This window comes from Vespa crabro, chromosome 1 (assembly GCF_910589235.1).
Source record: "Vespa crabro chromosome 1, iyVesCrab1.2, whole genome shotgun sequence".
Taxonomy (NCBI): domain Eukaryota; kingdom Metazoa; phylum Arthropoda; class Insecta; order Hymenoptera; family Vespidae; genus Vespa; species Vespa crabro.
The window spans coordinates 14,971,342-14,985,940 of NC_060955.1; the positions used below are offsets into that span (position 1 = coordinate 14,971,342).

Sequence of the window (14,599 nt, forward strand, 5' to 3'; positions counted from 1 at the left end):
AATATAATAATAATAATAATAATAATAATAATAATAATAATAATAATAATAATAATAATAATAATAATAATAATAATAATAATAATAATAATAATAATAATAATAATAATAATAATAATAATAATAATAATAATAATAATAATAATAATAATAATAATAATAATAATAATAATAATAATAATAATAATAATAATAATAATAATAATAATAATAATAATAATAATAATAATAATAATAATAATAATAATAATAATAATAATAATAATAATAATAATGAAATAATAATAATAATAATAAAAGTGATAAAATAAGTAAACTGATAAGAAAATATTTAGTGTGAGAGAGAATAGGAAGAGATATAACGATAGGATAGAACGAACGATTCGCTTGAGGAGTAGCTTATCGATCGGTCCTTTAAAGTAAGAAAAAATACGGTAACTCGTACACATTGTCGTATATTCGTGTGTGTTTGTGAGTGTGTATGTGCTGTATGTCGTTTAAGTATATATATATGCATATATACATACATACATACATACATATATATATATATATATATATATATATATATATATAAATGTAAAGATAGAAAAGAAACCGATGGAAGATCGTTCTCGCAAGGGATTGCGAGAAAAGAAAGAGAAAGATGATCGTCCAGGGAACGCGACCGCAACGAATAGAGACGCACGTACAAGACGCGGGCCTTATGTACACGCGCTCGCGCACACACACACAGAAGCATGTACGTAGTAAACGAAGAGTAGCGGCGGCCTTTTACTCGCGTGGATGTTCGTATTGCGAGAAGAATGCAAAGTACGTGGTTGACGTGGTTTTAAAACGCGTGGATCGCGCGTTACAACACACCGCGAGACGCGATGGAAAGAAGTTATGTGTAACAATGCACGGGTGCACGGTTAACTGCTTCCTGACGACGCGAGAAGTGCTGCCGCTCGGCTTATACGTATAAGTATATATATATATATATATATATATATATGTGTGTGTGTGTGTGTGTGTGTGTGTGTGTGTGTGTACGTGTATGGCCACGTGTGTCTACTTGCGTGCACTCTTTTTCTCTCCTTCTCTCTTTCCTAGGGATGAGCGTCGGTGTGTGTGTGAGCCGCACGTTTGTGCTGATGTGTAAATCTCACATGTCTCTTAAGTATATTCCGCAATGGGGAGAGTACGAGTGAACGGGTCAATGAACACTCAAGCGATTATTTCCTTTTAATAGTAATAATATAAATTATTGTATAAAACAAAAAAGAAAAAAAACCAAAAAGAAATAAAGTGGGAGAAAAAAAAGAAAAACTGCTGATTATCGAAAATCTCACTGTTTTTCTTCTATTCTATCCAAAAAAAAAATAAGTAGTATTGATTGAAAAAGTTACAAGCAGCTGTGTATCTATCTCTGCGCACATGTGTGCATGTCTCATGACATGTATGAACTATGCATTGTGTATGTTGTACGTAAATACATATATTTCTCGAATTGCTTGTTGATCGCGTCGTTGTCTTTCCTGGTGTGCGTACTACTCATTCCAGTAGCGAGAGAATAGTAAGTAAGCACAACAGTAACGGCATTAGGTGCCTACAGAGACCGCAATAACAGTTGTAAAACAAAGTAGCAGGGAAAAGGTTAAGGACGAGGCTTCACACCCGGCATCTTCTTGGTTGCAGGTTAATAAAAGCATCGCACGTAACTCGCGGCATTTCTCCTCCTCCGTATCTACTAGGAGAGATACGACCTCGCCTAATAATACGACTAATTGTAAAACGTATACAACGAATAGTACTTACGAGGTATCCTCTATAATTTAAATAATAATAATAATAATAATAAAAATAAAAATAAAAATAATAAAAATAATAAAAATAATAATAATAATGATAAAAATAATGATAATAATAATGATAATAATGATAATAATGATAATAATGATAATAATAATAATAATAATAATAATAATAATAATAATAATAATATAAAGAGAAAAAAGGATAGTAACACATGTCGATCCTTAATGCCACGTCCGCTAGAAGCACGTGGATGGTCTCCTCGTTGATGAGTGATCGAGCGTGCGCGTAAGTGCATGAGCAGTGTTCCTCCTGTCGAACAGAATGGAGAAGAAACGACTAGGTAGCCGATATCATCCGAATGGCAGTGCGAAGCTTTATTTTCATTCTTTTATTCATTTTTTCCCCTTTTTATTTTCTTGTTCTTTTTTTTTAAATTTTCTTTGTTTAGTCAAAAGTTCATTGCCCGAATACGTCGATCTACTCTTCTCGGTAGACGAAATGATTAGTCGTACCAGTGCTCGAGGCTGCGTTCCACAATGGCAGTGATGTTGTCGCTGGTTGGCTTCTGAAATACACAGAGAAAATAAAGATAAGAATTTTGTAAGTATGACAGGTACAAACGCGATCTATTCGAAGACTCTCAAGGAACGTGACTTGTATATTTCGCGGTCGGATCGTGACCTACGGCCATACGTTCTTTGAAAATGATCTCGACAAGAGAAAATTGTCGAAAGATAATGGAAAGTTAAAAGGAACAGATCTAACGATTTTTGCCAGAGTCGAAAGGTCTCTTACGGTGAAAACGTTCCGCTAGGTGTAGGCGGGGTAAGAGAGAGAGAGAGAGAGAGAGAGAGAGAGAGAGAGAGAGAGAGAGAGAGAGAGGGAGAGGGAGTAAGAAGAACGCGTGGTAGGAGCGGCGGAATATCCTGATCTTAGCGAAGGCCGCCTGGTGCATTCTAGGCGAGCAAAAACTGCATAGAAAACCACGCCCTAACCTGGCAAACAGCGAGATCGCATGTCCCCGTCAGGGACACATTTCTCCGTGGAAGCTCGTCGTCCTAACTTCGAATTTCGCCGACTCAACCAGTCAATGACCTTCGAAAAGAGAACTTAATTTGAACAAATCGGATCAGAATAAATTGTTAATATATACCCGATTCATAGATTCTTTTTCGAATCATCAATCGATCGATCTATCTAAGAGAACGCATACGGATATACAATTTTACACAACACACAACCCACGTTCTTCTACCTACTTCACCTACCTACCGACCAACCCACCGATCTACCTGTCTGCCCGTGTCTATTCCGGCGCGTTTTATCGCTAATCGATATAATATATCTTCTGGCACTCGCACTGACATCGGTTTGCTATAACGTTCGCTCGCTCGACGGCCTTCGTGACGATTTCACCGAGGTCGCATCACTTGCTTGATCTTTTTGTGCGCATGAGTCTCACTATCTTGTTTAACTTTTTGATGCGAATCTCATGAACGCGCTTCCGTCGTTGCTTCACTTCAAATTAATATTTTATTACGACAGACTAATACTAAGACGATGAATTTTAATCTCGGCGGTGATGATTGATAGCGAGAATTATGTAAAAATGATAAAGTTCAAAGGTCGAAAGGTCTCGAGATGATCCTTCTGTAGAAAAGACGTTCGAGAAACTCGCGAGGATTGCCGGGCGTGCTACATAGAGGAGCGTTAGAGTCGAACGGTGAACGTCGAGAGGAAAGTTCACTTGCACTTTCCACGGCATTCTTCTTTCTGGGCCAAGTTCAACCAAAAAGGTGTCATGAAACTTTTTCCATCTACTCTCCCTTCTCCCCTGTGTTCTCTTTCTCTTTTAAGTAGATGGAAAGGTGTACCTAGGCTAACGTCGGACCATCTCTCTCTCTTCTCTTTCCCTCTCTCCATTATGATGGAAGAAGAGAAGACGAGAGGAAGCCTATCGCTCTCTCTTTCCGTTTCTATTTTTCTTCTTTGCTATGGACGTCACGCGAGTGCACGTATGAGAAGGAGGATCGGGGAAGGTGGATAAGAAAAAAGGATGAGAAGGAACGTATAGATGCTTGGGTTCTGTAAAAAAATAAAACTAGGCAACTTGGAGTAGACCGTTAGATCGGCTATCTTCTCTCTCTCTCTCTCTCTCTCTCTCTCTCTCTCTCTCCCGTCTTTCTTTTCTCTCCCTTTCTTTTTCTTTTTTCTTTTTTTCTTTCTTTCTTTCTTTCTTTCTCTCTTTTTCTTTTTCGAGGAAGTAAAAGAATGAGAAAGGCAGAGGAAAAGGAAGAAAGAAAGAAAGAAAGAAAAAGAGATACCTAACCTAAGGCACGAAGAGAGTCTGTGTTGGAGACGCGGCGTGCTGCAGTTTGCCCGTGAACTTGCCTCTCTGTCTCTTGTTGCCCGCTCTAAGCTGACCTACTTTCTTGCCTTACCGATATGTATTCTCCAACCTTTTCCACAAGACTCACAATAAACGTTCTAATCGACTATTGATGGAATCGTGCTAACGTCGATCATTGTTTCTTTTATTTTCTCTCTCTACCCTCTCCTCTCTCGCGAAAGACACTTTTTGTCAGCACGTTTCACCGTCCCAAATCGTGAGCGGAACTTTTCTTCCGTGTCACGGACTCGCACTGGTACCGCGACCGTTCTAGAAAGTCGAGTAATTGAAGCGGTTAAAAAAAAAAAAGAAAAAGAGATAGAAAAATTATAAGAATCCGTGCGAGTAAACACGAGTTTGATCGGAGACGTGTCGTACATTCGTTTCATAACGACGATGCTGATTCTTGATAGAAATTTCATTGTCGTTTCCCGTTTTCCTTGGGCCGCTTCGTTTCCCACTACAGTTTAACGACGCGCGTTTCCTATTCGAGAATATGACGAAGATGCGCCTCCGTCTTGATAGACTTGCCGAGTCTACTAACGCAGACAACGCCATAACAGCATTAATTTATCGTGTGGGAATGACGTCTCGGGGGCGTTATCCGCTATCTCTTTCTCGTGCCGTCCGGGAGACTCCAATCGAATAAACGAGTTATGCTGGCGTTGAAATGATGCATGAAGCAAAGAATTGATCTATATTTTCGCTTATATTAGCTCATAGAACAACTATAGCAACACTTTTTATGGGAACCTTTGATCTCATCAATATATTTATTTGTTACTTTCATCATCGTATTTAGTTAATGCATTTGTAAAAGATATTTAATATAAACATTGGATATATAACATATTTCTAATAATTCTACAATTCTAATACGAATAAACACAATTTTTAAGAATTTAACTGATAGTATTAACAATCAATTTATGATTTTAATTCGTTTATTCTTTTTAACATAGATCTTGTCATAAAATATTTTAAATTAATAAATATATCTAATCTATTGGATATAAATAATAATACGATCATTGTAGATCCAAAGGAAAATTTTCGACAGATCGAATTTACAATATTTCCCATATACAGCACAGAGAGGCAAGGATTTATCGATGGGTCTCTAGCAGACTCACAGGACGTGTTAGATTGGACGTGGTAATGCGCGTGTACTAGGATAATCACGTTTATATAACGAGTCATTTCCCGCGTCCACGTGATTCTCTCGTCAAGGCGATCCGCTCACCACCACCGATGTACCACCAGCACTTCTACCACCGTAGGCCACTAACGGTCACTGGTACAACCACCTAGACGCGATGCCTTCTTTTCCTCGTTCACCCATATTTTTCTCTCTTTTCATTGGATACCAAGATATGCGGCACGTTTCGTGCCAATTGAGAAGAAAAGGAAATATTTATAGGATCAGAGATTTCTCGTCAATTATTTTCTTTTCTTTCGCCGAATGAACCGATTATACCTTACACTTTAAAAAGTATCAGATTTTCGTTCTGCAAATGTCTTATTTGTTTCGAAGTAATGGCCTTGCTAGAAAACAAATCTTAATCGCACTAGAAGGTTCCTATTCCCGCGAACATAACTCCTGTTATCGGATCTTATATCGATCGTGCGAACGACAAACGATCTCTCTCTTACCTTTACTTTGCATCATAGTGATAAGTGTGCCACGCGTCGTCGAGGGTATCCACTATCCGGTTTGACGAGCGCACGATCCCAATTAACTACCACGCGTAACGATCGAGAAAACTCGAGGTTGATCAGAATTTCGTCTGCCAATGGTTACAAAAATATCTTGGCGTCTTGTTGGCGGCCAGGAGGTACAAACTCACGAAAGTACGAAGTTCGAAAAACAGGAGTATCATCGATACTACAAACGACTGTATTATTATAATTGGAGAATCCACGAAAGAGTGGTGCTTCACTCACAAAATTTCGGAGATCCTTAACAATTCTAAATAACTTAGTTACGAGCTCTGTAGTCATCAGTTAACGGGCTAATTCCTTTCAAAGAAAAACAATTTCAAGTCCACCGTTTTTCGTAGCGCTTTGTACGTACATATCTATCTACATACATACATACATGCATTGGAACTTAATTGCTTCGAAACTACCTCCCATCGTTCGAGCGTTGAAAACTCGTAAACGAAATTCAATTTACCCAGCAGCTATTGGGAATCTATCATACACGGAAAACGACGGCTTTATTAGAAACGGCCGATCGCGAGTTCCGTGCAAAAGATAATTTAAAAGCTAAATTAGAGAGCGGCCGAGTGAAAATTTCATTCCTTATCTTGTTCAACGTTTATTTCTGGGTGCAAGCCAATAGTGGGTCCCTTAGAGGATTTTAAGAACAATTTCGCGAGTCTTGCAAAGGCTTCGTAGGTGTTGCGAGATACCAATGCATTCCACAGAACGCCGGTAATGGAACGCTAAAGAAGCTGCTGCTGCTGCTTCTGGCGTTGCTGCCTCGAAAGAGAAAGAGAGAGAGAGACAGAGAGAGACAGAGAGAGAGAGAGAGAGAGAGAGAGAGAGAGAGAGAGAACGGAGGAAGAAGAACTGGAGGAAAAGAGAAAGAGGAAGAGTACTGGAGACGTTCGCGGAGAGAGAAACAGTGGAGAGGAAAAGAGAAGGAGAACTCAGGCAAAGGAGGTCTAACCGGCGTAAATGCCACTGGTTGGCATTATGCCGCTTGCCCGACTAGACCTTCAATGCATCGAACACATCCTGAGATATGCCGCCCGTTGATGACTGCTTCGATATAATCGTGATATCGTTCGTCTACGTCCAGGATTAAACGGTGCCGAGGGATTAAGCTCCGAGGGAATTTCGTGTTGCGCTACGTCAGCTCTGGCCCGTTTTATTATCCTTAGGCAAAAAGACGCCGCAGCTCTTACGTCGTTGACGTCGATATTGGCCTTTCAAAATTTATATTTTCCATCTACCTTGCGTCGTGCCGGCGACGAAGCACGACACAAAAGGTTAACTTCGTTCGAAGGACGTTAAAACGATCTTTATTGTCGTTATTATCATTCTTATTGCAACTATCGAATCGTTTGGTTCGAGCAATTTTTCGTATCTAGAAAGAAACAATCGGATTTTATGGTTCTAAAGAAGCTTCTTCTCCGATTAGGAATTTTGGAGGATCGTCATTTTTCGTGGTCCACGATGAGAAGGAATTTCGCGCACACTGTACAAGGACATCAAGAGTCTCCAAGACGGAACTTGATCGATGAAAGACAGAAAAAAAGAGAGAGGAGACAGAGAGAGAAAGAGAAAGAGAGACAGGGCCTTTCTAAACGAAATTTTCGAGGGTCGAGACACAGCTAAGTAACGAAGTGCAAGAAAATGCTGGAAGGGTGGGGTGGATTCGAAAGGGTGGCGGTAGAGGGAGAGAATATCCAAGGAATGTCGAATTAAACTCCGGTCGGTCCAGTGCCGACGTGCAAGCCTTGCTGAGCGTGCTCTAGGATAGGACAGGCTATACTAGCACACGTTATTCTAGATAACTATATATACGCGTACCAGAGTATATATACTATTATATACCGGCTCCCATAGGAGAAGGAGTCGTACGAGGTGAATGAACTTCCGAATCTTCTTCTCCGAAAGGATAGAAGAAAAAAGACAGAGAAGCGTCAAAAAAAAGAAATGAGTCGGACTCTACGTTTGGAAATCAAGAAAGAAAGAGAAAAAGAAAGAAAGAGAGAGAGAGAGAAATAGAGAGAGAGAAAGATAGATAGATAGATAGATAAATAGAGAGAGAGAGGGAGAGGGAGAGAGAAACAGAAAGAGAGAAAGATAAATAGATAGATAGATAGATAAAGAGAGAGAGGGGAGGAGAAAGAGAGAGGGGGGGAGAGAGAGAGAAAGTGAAGAAGTTTATAGACTGGTATAGGATTAAATCATTTTAAGAAAGAAAAATGACGATAAATAACGAAATATTAATATGTTTCCGATATTTATATTTTTTAAGTCTTTTTTGTTAATCCATCGATCATACGGGAAATTTTGAATAAATAGACACGTTAACTTAATATTTTTTGTAGATGTAAAAAAAATAAATTGTGTTATTTTATTTATCTCAGATCTTATTCTTTTTAAATTCATTTGAATAACTCCTACGTGATTTCGTTGATGCTGGTTTTAACAAATGAAAAAAAAATTATTATGTGGCAAATCAATCGGTCGATCGATCGGTAATGTTCAACATCACATGTGCTTTATCACGATCGAGTGATCTCACGATTTTGACGTTAATCGCGGTAGTCGCGCGTTGTCTATATGCGCAGCTATTATTATTCCGCAGCCGTGCTACAATGTAAGACACTTGGTCCGTAATATGTAAGATATCGTGAATGTATTTATTGAGCTCAATGTATGTATGTATGCATATATGCATACATACATACGTTGACATATGTATGACATATAGGTGAAGATGAAAAAAGATGCGCGAAAAAACGCGTTCGATCATAGTTTTTACAAGATCGATCTTTGTATTTCAAGGATGTTCGCTTTCCGTTCTTTCTTGTTAATCTATCAACGAACTTATCTCAAAAAAGGAGAGAATGAAGCTACAAAGTCAAAGAGAAACTCATGAAAAGTTTCGAATTTTCGAGCATGCTATGAGAATGACGCGACAATGAGAAAAGGATGAAGACAGAGTTTGCGAGTAGTCGCCCCGTGCTACGTAACCAAATTCAAATTCGTGGAGGTTGATTGTTATGCAAGGTACGTGCCCCGGTAGATGCCTGCCTGCCAAAATCTGTTGGCCCCGGGTTCGATAGCCATCGTGCGTCACTCGCACGGCACACCGGCTCTCTTCGTTCTAAAATCACGACGATGCGTCACGATCGAAGAACGAGAATTTCATTCGATACGTCTATTGCCGGGAGAGACGCCGAGAAGGAGAGGCAAAGAAAGATAGGGTGATAAGGAGATAGAGAGGAGAGGAGAGAAGAGAAAGAGAGAGAAAGAAAAAGGGAGAGAGAGAGAGTAAGAGAAAGAGAAAGAAAGAAAAAGAGAGAAAGAGAAAGATCGAGTGAGAGAAAGAGGAGGTGGAGGAGAAGAAGAAGAGAGAAAGAACGCGCGAGTGCACGCGCGAGAGTAAGAGAGGCGATTGGCATGCAGGTCGCGCTGTATGTTGTCCTAGGTCACGCGTAATCTCTCCCCCCTCCTGTCCCTCTATATCCCCACAAATAAAGTTTCCCTCTATTCGTTGCCTCGTCTATTCGTTCTATCTTCTATCGACGCTCATTTTCCAATTACTATCAGTGATTTCGGCGATATATCAAATACTTCTTGCACGATATACCTACATCTAAGAGGATATTTTGAGCAGATGAAGAATTTCTTGGTGACAACGATTACATTGCACTGTGTAATTTCTATAATTTATCGATCTGTCTCATTTTTTTTCGCTACGCGGAAGTAGCGATCAGTATGCAGCCGGAGAACACCGGTATTTCTTTCAACATGTTCCAGTGTAATCAGAGCGTGTAGAACTCGAAATGGTACGCGTATATCATTTTTACCTAAGATCTTGTAACTTTCTGAATTATTATTAAATTAGAAAGGACGTATGTGTGTTCGTATGAAACGTGATGTCTTTTAGTTCCTTCTCTGAAGAAAGAGAAAGAGAAAGAGAGAGAGAGAGAGAGAAAGAGAGAGAGATGGTTTGCATGCGTTATGCGAATGTTAGACCTAGGTCATCCCTTGGAAATGTCGTCGCGAGGAAGAAGGAAGGATAAATCGCAGAAAGAGACACGTTGACCGTCCGAGCAAACTCGAAGGAACGAACGAACGAACGGACGAACGAACGCTCGGACGAGAGAACGAAGGAAGGATCGCTTATTCCCGGCGAAGAGAGAACGATCGGGCGAGCGCGTGAGCGAGCGCGACGGTGAATGTCCAAAACTCAGGTGGTGTCAATGAACTCGGCCATGTGAGGAGGCCCGACGAGGCCTCCTCGAGTATATACCCGCAGCGCTCTATCGGGGTCTTCTCTTTCCCATGGAACCGAGACTAATTTCGTGACTTTACGAAAGCGTCGCTGAGCAAAATCCGATAACAATTGTCTACCATACAAATAGTATATGCACCTATTCCATCGTCTATGAACTTTTAGAGTCCCTAATCGCCTTTTATCTCTTCCCTAACGTCCTCGAACTCTTCCGAGAAATGTCAAGACCCGTCTGTCTCTCTCCCTCTCCCTTTCTTTCCCTCTCTCTCTCTCTCTCTCTCTCTCTCTTTCTTTTTCTTTCTCTCTTTCGCTTCACTCGACGACCGTGACTGTGCTAACAAACTCGGTTACGCGAATAGAAATAGAAGCGTCTTTTCGTGTTCTCTTCCATCTTTTAAAGGAAATGATTTTCCAGGACAAGTAATCAAAATTTAATAACTTCCTCACGAGTTACGTAAGCTTTGGATTATCGCAGAAGGAATATATCAGCGACATCAGACGACTAATTTGTCTTAAGAGAAAAAGAAAGAGAGAGAAAAAGAAAGTGAGAAAGAGAGAGAGAGAAACGGGTCGAACAAGTGTGACAAAAAAGCGACGAGAGAACATTATATTCGGGGCTACCTGACGAGGGTATTCGCGGAGGTGAACGTTCTAGACTGACTCCAAAGTCACCTGCTCGTTACCGAGGCAGAGAAAAACAGGCGGTGAATAAGAAGATGCGATTCTATGTGAACGGAGAGACGCTTCTCGTTTACTGAGCTACGAAATTATGGAATAGAAGAGACGAAGATGTCACAAGAGTGACGTAAACGTCAAGAAATCGGAGGAGACCCTCTTCTACTCTTCGTCAGCTTCGATATTCTTCGAAGGAGCGTCTCCTTCCTCCTTCCTCCTTCGGAGACGTCGGTCATACGCGGGTCAGCGAATCTTCCAAGAAGATTCGCTTTCTCTCTCTCTCTCTCTCTCTCTCTCTTTTTCTCTTTCTCTTTCTCTTTCCTACTACCTCTTTCTTTCTTTTACTCTCTCGTTCATCGTGCGAGAACATCGACACGACCACGGCTATGCCGAAGAAGGTAGAGGTCCGTGTCGAGGAGGAGGAGGAGAAAGAGGAGATGGAAAGTTTCGAACACCGAAAGAGAAGTTTAAGCAGTCTCGTGTACACCGATTGGCCGAGAGTTACGCGTACGAGGGCACGCTCGTCCACCGACGCACGCGAACGAGCAAGCGCGCCAAATTGGACGAGCCGTGCCTCTTGATAAAGCCTCATTGTGTCTTACGACTATAAAATCACAGAGAAAGAAAGAAAGAAAGAAAGAGAGAGAGAGAGAGAGAGGGAAAGAGAGAGGAAGGATTTATGTTTTACGATTCTAACGATCAATGTACACGTGCGCGTCATAGTCGACAACGATCCAGATAAACGAGTCGATAAATAGATCAACGAGCAGATAGATGTATCTTCATTTCATCGTAGTGCGTATTGTAAAGTAGATAAGCCAAGGATGACATAATAAAGAATATAATGACGGAGATGATGATAATAAGAGTGTAATTTCTTAATAATGAAATGAATATGAATGATTCTTACTCGGTTAAATATAAACATTGCTCATAGCCCCGAAAAGGTAATTTCAATAAAGGAACGAATATCTGAACGCATCGTGAACGATAAAGCCTATGTAAACATGGGGAAGGTTAAATGTTTCCAAACGAGTTAGTAAATAATATACTTTGAAAGACGATTCGTTCGTTTGCGAAACGGTATCTAACATGCGAAAACAGAAAGAAAAAGAGAACAAGGATGAAACTCCACCTTATGTAAGGACAGCGATGATCTTCCGGTCCGCTTCATTGACGGCTCCGGTTGAAGAAGCGGGAGCAATGTCTTCCCTTTCGAATGTTTATGCTCCATACCCATCTTCTCAGATTAGACGAAGAAGTCTCTTCTCTTCCTCTAACTTCATCCATGATCGTTATTAATAGAGGATATTGTCGATGATTTCTTTATCCATACGACAGAAAAAATGTTGCCGGAGCTTTTAATACTGTCCGGTGGGATCAAGACCTGTGCTGGCTGCCATGACGCGACCTTGAATTATCTTCTTCCTCGCAATGCTTCCGTATTTCTCTATCTCCCTCTCTCTTTCTCTCCTCGACCTACCTCTCGACTTTCTTCAGTACTGACCGGTGGGATCGAGTCCAGCCATGATTGCTTCGTTGTTTTCCGTTGTGATCTATCCCAAGTCAAATTCACGGAAGAATATTCTCTGAATGAGCGAAAGGAGAACACTGCTTCAATACAGTCCGGTGGGATCTAATCCTTCTGCCATGTTGTCAAACGAATGGATCACGAAACGTAATCGATCAAAGACGCTCTCTCCTCTCTCTGATCGTTTTTGATTGCAATCTTTGATTATTCTTCAGTAAAGACCGGTCGGATCCAATTGAAGAGCCATATTAATCCGAAAAGTTCTGCTAAATCAGCGAGCACTTTTATGGTGCGCGTTTTCATACGCTCGATCTTTTTCTCTTTTTTTCCCGCGGCACGAGAACTCGCAAATATTTCCGATCACTGATGTAAGGTAAAATGATGAATTGGAAGAATCATATATCATGAGATCGACGAATCTTTCGATAAAGTTCAATATAATCGATGATCTCAAATTTCGCGCTACTAATCGGAAAAAACTAATATAAAATAAGGGAGAACAACTGATGTGTGCGTGACCGTGCCCCAGAGAGCTCTGACAGCTCGACAGCGAGTGGCCTCGCTTAAGTCTCGACTGGCCCCCACCTGCTTGAGCGGGGCCACAGCCGATTGGTCGACGATGTCGGCTACACCGGCAATCGGCACACCGTTCCGAGCTTTCGGAAAATTTCCCTCGATCTATGGTCGAAATCCAGTTCGTCGTGTTCTTCGTCTTCGTCGTTATCATTATTGTTGTCATCGTCGTTATCTTCATGTTGACTCAAAGTAACTCCCCTCCCACACGGAGACTCTTGATCGAGGCGGATTCACGTGGGGAAGAAAGCAGGATTCGCTGTGTTCTGATGAAAGAAGGGAGGGAGACACCAGGAAAGAGAGGAGGCGTCAACGAAACGATCCAGAAGAATATTTGGCCCTCTGATTGGTCATTCCATTACCATCCAGAAAGAATTGCTTGTGTACTAATTGAGATAGGGAATGTCGAAAAAATTGCCGCAAGTTGACCCAGAGTCGACTTTTCTTTCTTCTTCTTTCCTCTTCTCTCAAATCTTCTTGATTCCTCTCTCCCTCTCGTATGCTCTTCTCGCGCGTTCACCATCCTTCGATATTACTCACGAGGGTCTTCTTAACAACCGGAACGCGTGTAACTGTGCCACGCTTCCCGTGGACACGTAGCCTCTCCAGGCTCTTCCGCGCGCACGAGTTCGCGTTAGAAAGAGAGAGAGAGAGAGAGAGAGAGAGAGAGAGAGAGAGAGAGAGAGAGAGAGAACTTTGTGATTTACGAACGCTGAATTCGCAAAACCTCGCGTTCATTCGAATGAGTAACTCTTATGCTTTCAGAAGTCTGTGATCTTTTCGTAGGGCATCTGAAGCTTCCACGGATTGAAATATTCACGTATGTTGCCTCGCGCGAACGTGAGCGGTTTTCCTGAGGATTCTCCATGTGTTCTGTACTCATACTCCTTAAAATATAACTTTGTGACCGATGATAAGTTGGCGGAAGATCGCGATTATGATTTACGAAGAGGTTCTTTCGATCTTCGATTTTCACTTTCTATGCAACGATGTTCATAAGCAACTTAGCACCTTACGTAACAAGGATATTATCTTACTTAATAGGATGATAATTAAAATCGTATTAAATTTAACGCATCCTAGTGTGACTAACGAACTTTGGGAACGAGGGTGTTCGCTGAAAATTCTCGAGGAAGGTAAGAAAGGTTTCAAAGATGATTCCATCGAACGTGCTTTCGGATCGTTATCGCGTTCGAAAGTTACGAAAGAATGGAAAGGAATTCGCATAATTAATGGATCATTCTTTTTCTATAAATTCGTACCATTACATTAAATGCGATTCCGTTATTTCTATCGATGCGACGAATTCATTGATCTCAGATAAAATTGATCATTTTACATTTAGCATGAACATATCACAAGCTAGAACGTTGGAAAAGAATTTATTAGAAAATAACTTTCGCAAATGAAAGGAGAGTTCTAGATTGAGGAACTGAATAACTGATAAAAATAACTACGTTATGCAGTAAAACGTTTTAGTCTTTTTTTTAACAAAGTAGAAATCTTTGTTTTTCCTACGAAAAGATTTCTCATGTTGTGCTTGTTGGATTTATTATGGGTAATTCTTTTAGGACATACGAGATGCTTAAGTAAAAAAAACAAAATAAAAAATATTTAAAAATATATTTCACTGAAATTATAAGCTACACTT

The 14,599-nt window shown here is 40.5% G+C and overlaps 1 long non-coding RNA gene across 1 annotated transcript; it reads right to left on the minus strand.

The window, feature by feature from the left end:
• Window positions 1-310: 310 nt before the first annotated feature.
• On the minus strand, window positions 311-4,828 carry LOC124427781. The gene is made up of 3 exons (XR_006943020.1): window positions 4,568-4,828; window positions 4,130-4,459; window positions 311-2,365 (listed from the first exon to the last, which is right to left on the minus strand). It is a non-coding gene; the product is annotated as an uncharacterized LOC124427781 (long non-coding RNA).
• Window positions 4,829-14,599: the final 9,771 nt, after the last annotated feature.